The sequence below is a fragment of the Neophocaena asiaeorientalis genome, unplaced genomic scaffold, assembly GCF_003031525.2.
Source record: "Neophocaena asiaeorientalis asiaeorientalis breed wild unplaced genomic scaffold, Neophocaena_asiaeorientalis_V1.1 scaffold927, whole genome shotgun sequence".
Lineage (NCBI taxonomy): Eukaryota > Metazoa > Chordata > Mammalia > Artiodactyla > Phocoenidae > Neophocaena > Neophocaena asiaeorientalis.
In genome coordinates, this window is record NW_020174785.1 from 189,591 (window position 1) to 202,755 (window position 13,165).

Genomic DNA, 13,165 nt, shown 5'->3' on the forward strand with positions numbered 1-13,165 from the left:
CTTCCGTTGCGGAGCACAGGCTCCGGACGCGCAGGCTCAGCGGCCGTGGCTCACGGGACCAGCCGCTCCGCGGCATGTGGGATCTTCCCGGACCGGGGCACGAACCCGCGTCCCCTGCATCCGCAGGCGGACTCTCAACCACTGCGCCACCAGGGAAGCCCCCTCTGGGCTTTTGATCTGGCGGACAAGACGCCTGTCCCTATAGTCAGCAGACTTGTCCATTTCAAGTTTGGAAGAGTTGTCTTCAACTGTGACAGTTGTCATTAAGGTCTCTAAACAGATAAACCCATTAGCCTATTGAACTAACTGGACCAGGTACTTATTTTCCCATTAACAGTAAAAAAAAAAAAAAAATCTCTCACCCGCTGCTTGTTCGATGATCGGCCTGGAACCGGTTGGTTGGGGCGCGGGGGGCAGTTATGAGCCTGGTTATAATCCTTGGTTTATGTTTGCCTTATTTCATTGGGTGGATGCTTCTTGAGCGCCTCCTGTGTTCCAGGCACTGTTCTGGGTGTGGGAATAGAGCGGTGAACAGAGGAGACGGGGCTGGGGGGGGGCCCTCCTCTCTGGGAGCTGTCTTCTCCTCAGATTTCATTTGCTCGTGTACATTTTACAGTTCATATAAAAGTGCCTTTGGTGTGTGTTTCAGGATTTCACACGTTGGGGATGATACAGTGATCACACTGCCTTTCTCCTTAGCCCCAGCCAGTCCTTTCTGAATGATGGGGGCTGGCTAAGGTGGTCATGCCAGCGTGCCCATGGGGAGGCCTCGCGGGTGCGGAGAGGGCAGCGTGTCAGGGTGTATACCGTCTTTGTGTCGTGATGGGAAAAGCACAGGGCACACCTGTTTCCTAGGCATGCCTACCAGCCTGCGTCCTAATCCTGTTGTTGATTGGCGATAACTTCAGTGGTCGCAAGGCACCTCATCTCCATGGCAACACCTCTAAATATTCCTCTGGTGACTTGTGCTCTACATTCTGTCTGGATCTGAGCCCTCCTGTGGCAAAATATTCTAGAGCTGTTAAAAGAGGGGGGAAAAAAAGGCTCAACTAATAAATCTATTCTAAACGACTGAGTCATTTGTTTTGATTACCCGGGTGATTGCCAAATGTTAATTTAAAACTGAAATAGGCCATGAGCTCACTCCGCTAACAATGCTGAGTGTTTGAGCTAATACAGCTTGATAATGAGGGGGCCAGATCCACTGCCGGTGCGAATGTTATATGATAAACAGACATTTGGGGAAATATGCAGAGCATCTTGGCAGTTTTCCTTTAGCTCTAAGGGTTGTAAATACAAAGCAGAACGTGTTACCGTGAGCCATTTCAAAGGAAGTTGATTTTTGTTTTTGTTTTTTAGGAATTTCTAACTTTTCTTCTGAAAAGGTAACTTGACCTCTTGGTTCTCATTGTTTCCTAACTTAGGTACGTCGGAGGTTGTCGTCAGCTGCGTCCCGCCCTCACTGAATACATCCCGTTCTGCACACATCCAGTGTGAGGTAAGTTTTCCGAATCGCCACACATTCTTAACACTGATCTCCACCTCCTGGTGTGTGGTGTTAGGCTCAACGTTGTACAGAGATCTCTGTCTGTACCGTAGCCTTGAAGGGGGTTTGTTTTAATTGAGCTGAGCGACATCACCGCTTACCCTAGATACTGGGTCTCTGGGGAATGCCTTTTCAAGGGCAGACACATCTCATTTGCTTTTCATTTGGGGGCATGGAATGTGAATGTGGCAAGCACAGCAGGATGGTCAGAGGCCCGCTTGAGGGTGTAGCTCTGCTGGTGCCGCTGCGTGAACAGTAGGGAGCAGGAAAGCCGCGTGGAGCAGACCCTGGGCCGGAGCCCCGCGAGGCTGGGCCGCCCGGCCAGCTGTCAGGACTCTTCCGCCTGGGGTGAGCCGAGCCGACCTGTGGAGCTGCCACTGCAGAACCTGGTGATTTGGAGTGTTTCCACGGAGCCACACTAACGTGGGCCGCCAGATCTTTTTTCTCGCTAGGACTAAAGTTCTAAGCGCAGCCGCGTGGGTGTGAGCAGTGGGGTGCGCCCGGCCTTGCATTTAACATGCCCTGGATAGGCGTCCTCCGTCCTCTTCCTCTCGCCTCGGCGGCTTCTGGACACTCTGTGATGGTGCCGGCTTACTCATTTCTCTCTCTTGAGAGATAGGGGACGTTCACCTTTGGATGTGGAAAGGAAGGGAGTCTGCAAGACGGTTCCTCCAGGCACAGTGTAAGGGGCCACGGTCTTTCTGCTTTCCTGTGCCCCAGTCTCCTTGTGTTTATAAGAGAGGTGGTGACATTTGCTGCACCGGACCACTCAGGATTTCCACTTGCATCCATCGAAAGGTTGCTGCGTTTTTGCCTTCGCCTCCACCCCGCCCCATTCCATGCTCAGTCCCACATGCAATGTAGGGCCTTTTATTTCAGTTAGGGTTGCTGCTTCCTAGGTGGTGAGAGTTGCCTTTCTTATATCTACTCGATGCCGGATTCTCCAGAGATTTTAAAATATATATGCAAGTATATTATATTAAATCCTAAATACGACTATAAAATGTAAACCCTAAAGAGTGAAAAAGTAGGACAGCTTTTTAGAAGTGTTTAATCTGAATTGGATCGATTTCATCCATTACGATGGTCGCTGGCAGTCGTTCCCAGGGCCTGGGGCTTTAAACTGGCCCTGTGACAAAAGCTTCGGCAGTTTCTCTCAGCTGTCAGCCTCAGTCGGCTCTTGCATCTTCAGATTTAAGCCCCGGCATTACTATCATCCACAGCCTTCACCTAAAAGGGTTGTTTTCAAACTTTTTTTTAAACGATAAAAGCCTGTCTTCAAATAAAAACAAGAGGTCTAAAACCCCAGCAGAGAATACCCAACCAGAACTGCCTGGGCTCAAGTAGGAGGCTGCGACCCTTCTCCTCCAAGGAGCCCTAGGGCAGTTGAAAAGCAGTGCCCTGTTTAAGGAGCAGAGGTTTCCACTCTGTGCCCTTTCACAGCTCTCACTTTTATTTTTCCACAGCTAGAGAGACTAGATTGTTTAAGGACATACACAGATGAGTTAAAAACATCCTCCCATCAACTGAGTTGGAAATGCTGGCCAGGTGAACCTTGGCCATTCGCATGCATTGTTTGCCCTGAGTTATTCCACAGCAGTCTGCAGCCTTGACAAACACTTGTCAGTAAGAAAACTTTAATAGAAACTATGTGTACAAGACTGTATTCCTAAAATGGAACATTTTAATTTGAAGTCCTTTCAACACATATTTGAAGTGGTTTTGTGATATTAAGGATACCTCAATGACATCTTTAATTTGACCAAAACTTAGCATCTTTGGGTTTTCTTTTAGAGCAGTGAGTTTCTCAAGTGAGTTAATGAAATAGAATCCATTAAATTCTGTTTCACCGTGACAGAAGTCTATGGGATTGATGTAACACAGTTCAACAGTCACGATACAGTGGTATCTTATGATCTTTCTTCATTTCTTTCATTCATTCATTCGTTCAGCCCTACTGTGGACTAGGCCAGGAATGTAGGAGTGAGCAAAACAAAAAGAATGTGATACATTTTCGTCTGATATTCTTCAAGTATAGGACATCCCTAGATTACTTTCCTTTTGCAGAAGAGGAAACTGAAAATTGACTTTCCTATTTAAATTAAACTGCCCAGTATTGATTTGGGTTCAGGCGTACAAACCAAAGTCCCTGTCCCCAGTCTGCTCCTTGAGCCTGTGAATTATGCCCCCTCCGTATAAGCGTGTGCAAATAATAAAGGATGCCTTGATTCCTGGGGATGCAGCTGTGCCTGGGACCCAAATGCCCCCCAAATGAAAGCAAATGTAAACTGTATATTTCACACTCTAGTTTTTTAAAGTTTATTTGGAAAAATTGGACAGTTTAGGAAAATGGACTCTGCAGTTTCCACATGAGGATATATATATTTTAATGGTAATGTGTCCCGTTTTATGTTCAGTACAGCATTTATCACAGGTAAACTTTATAATTCAGGGACTTGAAATTGTTCCATTTGGCTGCCCTTTAGGTATGGAATTACTTGGAACAAAAACTTGAACACAACATAATTCTTAATGCGTACTTGAGCTGGGTACTCTACGTATTTGTTTTTGTAGTAGAGACGATATTGTTAATGAGACATTTCACATCTAGGAAATATTTGTATCATTGACATATGGTCACTTTCATGATTGATTTGGCAGTTTTTAATATTCACAAAACAAAATTTTTAAAAGCAGTAGTCATAGTTATTTGATTTGTACCATTGATCTTTTTTTTTTTTAACTTGGTTGACTTTTTTTTTTCCCTAACATCTTTATTGGAGTATAATTGCTTTACAGTGTTGTGTTAGTTGCTGCTGTATAACAAAGTGAATCATCCCCATATCCCCTCCCTCTTGCGTCTCCCTCCCACCCTCCCTATCACACCCCTCTAGGTGGTCGCAAAGCACGAGCTGATCTCCCTGTGCTATGGGGCTGCTTCCCACTAGCTGTCTGTTTGACATTTGATAGCGCATATATGTCAGTGCCATGTACCATTGATCTTGACGTGACCTCTCTTCTTGGTGCACAGATGGGTCACACAGGCTTAAAGAGTTTGGAAACCGTCCATCTGGAGCTAAGGTCTGAAACTGGTGGGCTGGATCTGGCACACAGAGGGGGTTCCTTTAAAATTTTAAGTGAATTGCCAAGCATTTAGAAATTGAGAGATTTCACATTTTTAAAAAAATGCAGATTTTCATCTTCTCTTGAGATATCAGAAGATCTGACAGCATAGAGCCTGCATTCCTGTTGAGCAACGCTAGGCTGGGGCCAATAGCCGCTGGATCTTTAGAGCGTGAACTCTGAAACTTGCCACGGTCGCCAGCGCTGTGTTTATCTCCTTGACACTAAGGACAAGGGTCAGGTGCCATTATCTGAATGTCTTTCTCATTTGTAAGACCTGCTTGGCTCTTACGTGCATGTGACTTTTCAATCCCAGGACTGGGTGAAATTGCGACTACAAAGTTAGAGCCATCCTTCCTTTCAAAACCTCAGCATGTGAATTTTCAGGTGCATGGTATGCTGGGTGATGTTCATTTGAAGGGGGTACCTTAAAAGGGTTGAGGGTAGACATCTGAGGGGAGGGATACCTTCTGATGGTGCCTGATTCAGAGCAGGGGCATCAGCAGAGCTGGGGGGAATCCCGTGGTCTACGTCAGTGCTTTTCAGCCTTTAACATATAGATTCCGGTGCAGCAGGTCTGGAGGCGGGCCTGAGGTCCTGCAGTTCCAACAAGCAGCTGCTCATACCATGGCTACTCTGAGGACTCGCCTCTTTGAGTGGCGAAGGGGACTCTACCCTAAAGCAGTCCTAAGAAAGAGCAGTCATGCAGTGGTGGTTCTAAATATCTCTTCCTTGGGCCTGAGAAAGAGAAGGAGATCTTAACCAGGCTCTTTGGGGTTGAATCTTCATTAACAAACCTGGGTTCACTTCTGGTTGCAGCAGGATAATTTTTTTTAGTTAATTATTTTTAATACAACATAGCCTGTGTAAAAGAGAAGAAGTCCAACTTTTACTTTAAATCTTGTTTTAAATTAAGTGCTTCTGATGAAAAAGCTAGATACGTTAAAGGTCAAGAATCATGAAGTAGGAATTAGAGCTTTAAATTGTATAATTATAGGAGAATATATTTATGAGAGACTCCTAGAAACTTATTTAAATAAGACCACAGAAAATAGGATAATAATCAAATCCCTGGAAGTATGATAACCTTGTAACTATAAAATGATATAAGTCAGGGGAATTCCCTGGTGGTCCAGTGGTTAGGACTCCACACTCTCACTGCTGTGGCCCCAGGTTCAATCCCTGGTCGGGGAACTAAGATCCCGTAAGCCACGCGGCGCAGCCGAAAAAAAAAATGAAAGAGGTCAGAAAGGAAAAGATCAATGGAATCAAATATATAAAAATGTGCCGAGAGAGTAGATCTTAAGTATTCCCACTACACATACACAAAATGGTAACTGTGAGGTAATGGCTGTGTTAACTTGATGGCAGTAATTATTTCACAGTGTATGCGTATGTCAAGCCATCACACTGTATACCTTAAATATGTACAGTTGTTGCAATTATACTTCAGTAGAGCTGGGGAAAAAATACTGAAAAGGAAAACACAGAACAAAAGGAGATGCTCCATAACTGTTGGCTGAGTGAATTGTCCAGTAGGTAGACGGGTAAAAGACATTCATGTTCTATCACAGAGTAAATGAATGCATGAAAAAACGTTCAGCCTCACTGGTATGCAAAGATGAGCATATTCAAACAGCAGTGAGGTTACATTTTCCATCTGTTAAGTCAACAAACACAAAAAGAAAGCCCAGTGCTAATATGGTTACCTTGGAACCAGTAAACACTTACTCATTGCTGGTAACATTGTAAGTTGGTAAAAAGCTTTTTGGAACACTATTTGGCAGTATATGGCAAAAGTCACAAAGATTGGTACCCCTTGATCCAGTAATCCTATCTGGGGAAGTGTTCGAAGAAACAAGCTGTTCTAAGAAAAGAAAAAAGCTGTGTGTTATGGATATTCCTCACAGTGTTATTTGTAAGGATAAAAAATTAGAATTTAAGCATCCAGCGTTAGAGAAATGGTTCATTTATTCAACAGATAGTTTTGGTTAAGTAACTATGATATCTCTGTGAAGTGGAATTCCATGAATTTGTTCAAAATTAAAATTTTGATGCCTGCAGAGCAGTATGAAAGGATCCGTATAACACAGCCTTACTAAAAAATGCAGGATGCGAAATGGTATATGTGCTCTGATTATTACCTTGTGAAGTGATGTGTACGAATGGACAAGAACTAGAAGGCACCTGGACAAATGTAAGTAGCACTCTGAGCTTTTGTTCGCGTTGTTGTCCTATTGTTTGTACATTTTGGAGGTTGAGAGTCTTCAGCTTTGACCTCCTTACATCAACGCCACATCACAAACAGTGATGTTTCCACTGATCACACAGTAGGTGCTTAGTAAATAGCTGTGAAACATGATGAGGACTCCTGCTCAGGGCCTAAGCGCTGAGTTCCAGTGGTATTCTTCCTTCTTGATTGCTTTGTTCCACCATCCCGAGCCCCCCTTTTGCCTCCTGTGGTCGGTGGAGAGGCATCTTGGTGTCCCACGTGACAAAGTGTAAATGTCTGTCTCGGAGCTTCTCATTGACGTGCAGCAGGGCTGGGGCCCGGACCTTCGCGTGCCCGGGTTCCATGTTTGCTGCAGTAGAGCCTCGGTGGAGCCGCGAGGAAGGACAACACCCATTTCAGCTTCTGGTTTCCTTCAGCGAAGCAGCAAACCTCCACCTCAGTGTCCTGAGCCTTCTCCCAGCGCCCCCTCCCCTCCAGTTGTGTTCCCCATCTCCCTGCTCTCAGTATACTTTTCTCCTTTAATTAGGTCAGTTACTTCATGTCTGTTTTTCTTTTTTGACATGGTTTCCTCTGGCTGTAGCGCCACATATTTTCCCCATTTGTCATTGCCTCTGCAGCTTCGTGTTGCAATCGTTTTTCAAGTGGAACAGAGAGCACACTGCTGAGGGGGGCAGCTCTTGACTCTTTGCCTGCCCTTTGCCTGCATGAGTGTTCCTGTTTCTTTTGGGCCTAGTTCTGTTTGGTTTTGTAGTCTTCATCGTCAGTTATGTTTGGACTGAAAGATACTTAAGTAAAAATAACGGTAAGTCAGAGAGATGTCTGGCAAAGGTGCAGCACATTTGTTAAGGTTGCTGGTTTATTTATCTCCCCTGTCTCTATGGTGACTAAATCCGGGGCTGGGATTTAATGGACTTAATTTTGACCTCTTGTACGTCTCCTGACTTTCCCAGCCTCTGATATAGAAGGAATTCACTTTCACTATAGGAGAGAAATTGCCTCACTTAGAGAAAGGGTCCTAACTGGACTCTGGAAAAGTGGTATCTCCAGAGTCTTCGATTCTTCTGCTGTCTTTGATCCGAGTTCATGCAGCACTTGTAGAGAAAGTGGGGAAGTCTTCTAGGTAAATATGCGCGCGCGTACACACACGCACGTTACCAGTGGCTCCAGTACGGTTCCCAAATGACCACGTGCTCTGCCACAAAGGGAGAAATGAATTCCTAATTTTACTCACATGGTGTCAGATCATCCGTTCCAAAGGACTAGGGGCATATGTTATGGACAACAGCCTTCAGGGGACTCTTTGAGTGGCCCGCACTTGCTTCCAGACACACCACCCGTCAGCCTTCCTGGCCAACCCTGGTCCTCTTCGTGAACGGTGTTTTCAACACCAAGTGCTCTCTGTCAGTGGACCATAACTCAACCTGCCCCCTCGGATAAGAGTAGCATCAGAATTGGGTATGCCTCTTCTGTAGAGCCAGAAACTTTCTTGCTTTAAATAAAATATGTACACTTGAATTATGTGAGGCCATTGCCTGGTTCTGTGCTAGCCCAATTCCTGGAGTTTTAAATTCACGTAGTTGGCTACTGTCAGCAAGCCACCTGAATGAATAGTCTTTCAAGTCCTTTAAAGTGATCTCTGGAATATTTCCCAGGGTCATGTCTTTATTGTTTGTTAATGTGGGTAAACTTTCAGTGAGAACTTTTTATAAGAGAATCTTTTCTAAGAATATTAAATCAATGGGAACATTGATTGGATATTACATTTTTTTTATTTTTAAAAAGTATCTCCTTTATCCATTACAGGACTCTAAGTCTTCATGCATAGAAATGTTCGAACCATGTATCAGAGTTCAAGCGTATTAAACCGTGCCCGTGGAAGTCCACAGTAAAGGTTAGGTTTGACTAGGATTCGCACGGAAGAAGTCAGGTTTGGACATTGGAATTCAGATCTAGTGTTCTGTCCATACCTAATTGATGTGAAATGAAGACATGGATCTCTGACCTCTAAGGTAGCTGGAGTCAAACCATCTTGAACTTGAGTTGGTTCAAATGATCCTTTAAAACGTTTTCTCCTCTTCCATATGATGCTTTAAGACTCACAAGGACACTCCAGTTTTAGGAAGTTTAATAATATACCCCAAATCGAGTCAGAGTGCTTTATTTAATGCTAGTGTATACTGTGTTAGTTTACTCATGGATAATTTATCTATTTGCAAGTCCTTTCATCCTCTCTAGGAACAAATTCACATGTGTGAATTTTCTTTAAAACCAAAACAAAGGAGTTAGTAAATGATTAATAAGGATTGTACAAAGACTGAGACAAGAGAAGCGACTTAAGTGCCCTTACATTCTTATTCCTCGATAAAATATTAGAGTTCAGGTCTGTCATCAAGTTCAGTTCCAGTCCAATAGGAACTTGTGAATACTTAATGTTTTTATTAAGATTTTGTAACATCATAAGACTCAGTGGATATGGAAGTTGTTTGAAGATTTTCTCCATCATCAACTCTTCTATTAATAGTACAGAGACTTGAGAAGCCAACAACAGATGCTCACTTGTGAAAGAGATCCATACTTTTGAGACGAATGTTGGATACTCATAAAATTCTGGGGTTGAAACCTTGCTCGTGTGCCTTATAACCGTGAACTTAGAAAATTTATGAGATTAGGGCCATAGCTAAATCATATACATTTTATTTATGGTCAGTACGATAAGCATAGCTCAGGTCAAAGCGTTTTGAGAAATCAAAACGTTAAGGCCCAAAGCTGTTAACAGTGCTCGAGGAAGAGCAGCAAGTACTTTTATTCCCATCACTGTCACTGTCACCATCATTATCATCGTATCAACCTTGTGTGGAGGACTGTGCTAGTAATAGTTGTAATTTATTTCCTCATCTCTTTAATTCTTAATATTTCAGTTTTGTTTAAACAGCTCTAGGGATCGAATCAATTTAAATTTTAAAGGGAGAAAGTATATAAAAATGTACTTGGAATAGTAGCCTCATTCTCCTGTCCTGTCAACCAGATAAGCTTCCCCCTTCGTATAACATCTCTCACTGAAGGATCTCCGTTTACTGGATGAACCGTTAGTTTCTGTAACAGTTCTTCACCGAGGTAGGAAAGCAGTGGTCCTTAGGTAGTTCGGTGAGAATTTGTGGCCTTTGCGGGTCTGTGGACACCTCTTAAACCGTGTGATACGTGTGTGTGATATGACCATTTTTATACCTTCTTCAGGGCTATGAATTAATAATTTACTTAAGATATTCCAAGTGTTTCTTTACCAGAACCAGTGGAGTTTTTTTCTGTGGATTCTGGTGACGGGCTTGTGGGCGTGGTTCTCAGTGTACGTGCCTAGGGGATTCATAATCCATAGCGTCTTTTGCTCACTAAAGTGGTTCAAGTGCTCACTAATTGGAGAGGCTGAGTTCCACCCTTGGCACCGGGCTCACGTGATGGGTTTGAACCTGGAAGCAGTACAACATATTCTGTTATTTGTAGCCTGTCCTTTATGTTCCCAGCTGTGTCCTCTGTATCGTCAGTCCTTGTAGACTTTACATAGGATCTTGACCCGGCTCCTTTGGTCCTCTCCTGTGCGCTCTTTTTTATTACTAGGACAATCTAAGGCGCAAATTGAGTCAAGGATTTGGTTGGGGTTACTGCCCTAAATAGTGCTCTCTTTCCCCAGGAAGCTCCTTGGGAGCAAGAATTACTCATGATTTCTCTGGTGTCCTCCAAGTCATTTAGGATTTATGCCAGAGGCATTTCCTGGAGATACAGTTAATTAAATGAAAGGCATTTTATAAATTACAAACCATAGCATTACTGTGGTATTACATAGGACGATCTCAGGATCTTTGTTTGACTTCCTGTTCCTCTAATCTCAGTATTCCTGACATGGTTGGAGCATATTCTTGAATAGAACAGTCCCTCCTACCTAATCCCTTATAGCATAGCATCACATTTTTCCAGCACTTTGTTATGAAGTTTTTCAGACAGACAGAAAAGTTGAAGTTATACGGTGAACACTCCTCGCCCACCACCCCGACCCTATAGGTAAACATTTTGCTAAATTCGCTTTACTACGTACCCTCCGTCCGTTGGTCCCTCTTCATTTCTTGGCTGCATTTCAGAGCAGCCCGCGGGCATCTGTACACTTTACCCCTAAACACTGCAGCATGCGTGTCGCTGTGTGGTTGCAGTTTTGACATTCTTAGCCCTGCTGTCAGATTTGCTAAGATTCTGGCATTCATTTTGCTGGTGGCTAGGAAAAGATGGCAAGTTGAATGTGAAATAAGCTCCATTTTCAGACCTGGGGGAGTTTTTGTTTCTAACTACCAGCAAGTGAACAAACACTTTGTATCACTGCCCCTTTTCTCCCACTTTACACGGTCACATTATTTGGACTGTGGAAATTTGAAAGGCCAGTCTAGGAAATAAAGTTGAGAGTCTGGTTTATATGAGTAAAAGCGGAGAATTGGGGTTGAGGATAGCGGGGCAGGAAGTTACCAGCGTGATACCGCTTACTTATACAAGGTCTCGAGAGGGTTTAGTGGCTGTTTATATCCCCCAAGGGGGGTAGATTTAATAAACACTAACAGTACAAAGAGAGGGTCCTTCTAACCTTTTGGTTATATTCCGTGGAAGCCTAGAACTCATAGAAATGTTTCAGAGGTTTCACCAACATTTAAAAATCTAACATGAATTAGATTTCTTTAGAAGTGTATCGAGCTATTTAGAAAGCACTGATAAAAAACAACAGACAAGACTCAACTGTGTTTTGTAGTAGATTTTAACATACTGGAGAACACTTACTGAATGACTTTAAAATAAGTAAAGGTTATTCATGTCAGCTTAAAATAAAATTTTGAATAACACGTGTCATTCATCAAAGTCAGGATAATATTTCTGTTGTGGGAATAAAGGCAAAAGGTCTTCAGTGAGACCATTACACTAAAGCCATGGTGTTAGGGCATCGGCCTGCAAAAGCTGAAGTTACATTTTGGTTTCCAGTTACAGTGAGCACTTATCCATCTGTTATATTTAGATTTTTTTTTTCTAGTACCTTTAGGAATCTGGAAACAGACAAGTATATGCTTTCAACTTGAAACCACCATAAAAGGGGAGAGGTAGTGAAGAGGCCGGAGGCTGGCTCCAGTGTCATCCCTCTGATGGGGCTGTGTGAATGGATTAGGGAACCTTTCGAAAGGTCTCCCTCTTGGCCCATAGCTCAGACCGCTCAACACAAGTCTGAAAATGCATGGGTGCAGTAGTACGGTTCGTTATGAGATTTTCAGGGCTTCTTTGATTACGCCCGCAAAGCCTTACAATGGCTCTGGCAGATTTCTTTCACTTGGAGGCCACCGTTCTCACTTTGGTCCCTTTGTTCTGGGTGGTACCACATTCTGTGCCTGTATCTAGGCCAGTACCTGCTTGTTTGTAGCTGCAGTTGATTTTTAAAATGTTTGCTTATCTATATTTTATTTTCTCCTAACATTTTATTGTGAAGATTTTCAAAGTTGAAATGATGTTGCAGTGAGCACCTGTATCCCCAGCATCAATGCATATGATTTGGGGATGCATTTCAAAGTAAATGTGGCAGATTTCACCAGTCAAATAAGTTCATGTATTTTACACACTTTGAGTCTGGCTTTTCGAGTATTATACAAGCGTGCCTAAGTTGGCATCGAGTCCTGTGAAAGAAGCTGTCAAATAAATGCCCCCTTTTCACTGGGAAACAATTCAGGAGCCTTTCTTAAAAGTCACAGATTTTCTGGGGGGACTTCCCTGGCGGTCCAGTGGCTAAGACTCCACGCATTCACTGCAGGGGGCACGAGTTCGATCCTTGGTCAGGGAACTAAGATCCCCGCATGCTGGAGCACGGCCCGAAAAAAAAAAGTCGCAGAGTTTCTGGAATTCTGGCATGGAGTTGGAAAAGGATACTGGCTTATTTTGAAATCTGAACTTTTTCGTGACTCAGACGTTGCTGACCTCTTGATAGAGAACGGGGCTTATACTTGTAAATTTTGTTTTCATCCTTGAGACAGGAGCCAGATAACTTCCAGTTCTTATAGAGAGGCAGGATCATCTTTTAAAGTGTTACAAAATACATGGTGTTGGTCACTCCAACAAAACCTGTTATATTTGGAAAACAGGGGAGCCGTTAACTAAGGACTAAATTTGGTCTATGCTGGATCCCATCCCAAACCCTGGTGTCAAGGTGTTAAGTGCAAATTATTAAAAAAAAAAAAAAAAAAAAAACTCTT

The 13,165-nt window shown here is 43.3% G+C and overlaps 1 protein-coding gene and 1 non-coding gene across 3 annotated transcripts in view; both read left to right on the forward strand.

Annotated features, from left to right (window-relative positions):
* The window catches only part of FHL1 (four and a half LIM domains 1), a 59,091-nt gene that overhangs the window by 20,775 nt on the left and 25,151 nt on the right, over window positions 1–13,165 (forward strand). For both annotated transcript variants that reach the window (XM_024760099.1, XM_024760101.1), the window contains exon 2: window positions 1,425–1,498. The gene's annotated coding sequence lies outside the window, so the exon portion shown is untranslated. The remainder of the gene's footprint in view (window positions 1–1,424; window positions 1,499–13,165) is intronic.
* Window positions 5,791–5,863, forward strand: TRNAE-CUC (transfer RNA glutamic acid (anticodon CUC)). The gene has a single exon. It is a non-coding gene; the product is annotated as a tRNA-Glu (tRNA).